The sequence below is a fragment of the Limulus polyphemus genome, unplaced genomic scaffold (assembly GCF_000517525.1).
Source record: "Limulus polyphemus unplaced genomic scaffold, Limulus_polyphemus-2.1.2 Scaffold6974, whole genome shotgun sequence".
Lineage (NCBI taxonomy): Eukaryota > Metazoa > Arthropoda > Merostomata > Xiphosura > Limulidae > Limulus > Limulus polyphemus.
The window spans coordinates 12,261-14,332 of NW_013672584.1; the positions used below are offsets into that span (position 1 = coordinate 12,261).

A 2,072-nucleotide genomic window follows, 5' to 3' on the forward strand; every position below is an offset into this window, starting at 1 on the left:
TAACCTTTGCCAAATTAGAATTAATTTAACCTTCATTTGAATCTGGATTTTCAGTATTTAAGGTCGAGTGTTAGTCATGTTCATTATCTCTACTTAACTTCTGGTGATTCTCCCCTTTTCTCATAAGTCCATATAGACAAAACCTTTGTTGTACTGCATCATTGATCCTCCATTGTCTTTCAAAGCTCCAGATTACATCTCAGATGTCCAAGACTTTCTTTTAAGTGAGGTTGCTGATTACACTGTAGAATATGAGACCATACAAGTGTCACTGGTCCAGAAGATCTAAATGATCTTATGACAACCTTCGGAAGAATGTTCTGGATGTTATAAAGATGATTTAACATCCACAGAGTTTCAGAAAATCAGGTTTCTCGGCAACTCTTTTTTGTTGTTGTTCCAACTGATTTGGGGTACCTAAGATATTGGTTCCATTTCTTGTCCAACATTTAACCATACCTTCTTAAAAGGGCCAGAGGAAGAAAGGGACTATAGCTAGCTGACCAACCTAAGTTCGCAACGTTGAGCTTGACTATATGTCATTGTTAGTTTATTTTCGTTTTTAAATAAGGTGCATAGTTAATGGGGAGGTATTCACCTCTTCTCTACAACCTTATTTTGTATGTATAAATTAGTAATTATTGTTCACAGAGCAAATGTTTGTGGCTTGTAGCACTTAGATTAATTTATATTGTGTAATTATTAAGTGCCGTTTTCTTTTTTTTTGCATAATAACATGACTATGATTATTGTTAGTTTCACTGGTGGTAGAACTTCGCTCAGGGTTGTGACAGTTTTTTTAAACTGAACATAGTGTTTGTTTATTCGTTTATTGTTAAGCATAATGCTACGCATTGGAATATCCGTGCTGTACCCACCAAGGGTATTGAAATCATGTTTTTAATTTTAGCGTTATAAGCCTTCAGACAAGCTGAACCACTAGGGAGCGCATAACTTTTGTCCTCGCAAAGTTCTCCAATCAGTTGTTTAATGTGGTTTTGGTTTTAACGATAAAACTATTTTAGCCTCGTAACTTGGCTAAGATTCTACGAAAACAGGAAACCATGTCATTTGGTGTTTCAAGGTAAGCCCACCCTTGAGAATAATACAATTTTAAACCCAACTCATAAATTCTCATCTTAAGTTAAACTCCTTTCATTTGTAAACAGTAAAGTGCTGGCCTCCGTAACTGTCCGGGAGGAAGTAATCATCTATATATTATAATTTTACACTGTTTGTAAAGACAAAATCGATGCTGAATTTATAAAAAATAGACATGTCTGTGAGAACAAAAGAAGCTTGTTTTAGATGTATATGGTGTTTTGAAATGTTTTTTACTCACACAGTAATCCTATATTTATATAGGAATTTAAAGAATATGCAGAAGTGATGCTACTGTCTGATTATTCATGTGAATTATTCAGACGGAATATCTGTTTAAAATATTAAAAACTACTGTGCGAGTAAAAGACATTTTAAAACACCATATAATATATATACACTCTACCATGATATGAAGCCTAGACTTATTCTTTCAATTAGCCATTATTCAGGGTTACTGATGAGGGGGGTGGAATTCCCCAAAGATCTGTATAATTGGTGACTAATGTTGGAATGTGTGTTCTAATGACTATTCATTGGACATGATTATGAAGGATGCTGTAAAGTGTGTTCTATAAGCTATTCATTGGACATGAGTATGAAGGATGTTGACATGATTATGAAGGATGTTATAAAGTGTGTTCTATAAGCTTTTTGTTGGACCTGATTAAGAAGGATGTTTTAAAATGTGTTCTATTAGCTATTCATTGGACATGATTAAGAAGGATGTTTTAAAATGTGTTCTATTAGCTATTCATTGGACATGATTATGAAGGATGTTATAAAGTGTGTTCTATAAGCTTTTTGTTGGACCTGATTAAGAAGGATGTTTTAAAATGTGTTCTATTAGCTATTCATTGGACATGATTATGAAGGATGTTATAAAGTATGTTCTATTAGCTATTCATTGGACATGATTAAGAAGGATGTTTTAAAATGTGTTCTATTAGCTATTCATTGGACATGATTAT

The 2,072-nt window shown here is 33.3% G+C and overlaps 1 protein-coding gene across 2 annotated transcripts in view; it reads left to right on the forward strand.

The window, feature by feature from the left end:
* The first annotated feature begins 902 nt into the window (after positions 1-902).
* The window catches only part of LOC106474227 (retinoic acid receptor responder protein 3-like), a 15,537-nt gene continuing 14,367 nt past the window's right edge, over positions 903-2,072 (forward strand). Inside the window, exon 1 of one of the 2 annotated variants that reach the window (XM_022402580.1) lies at positions 903-1,062. The gene's annotated coding sequence lies outside the window, so the exon portion shown is untranslated. Of the gene's footprint in view, positions 1,085-2,072 lie in introns of both variants that reach the window. The other variant, XM_013934919.2, reaches the window with a different exon arrangement.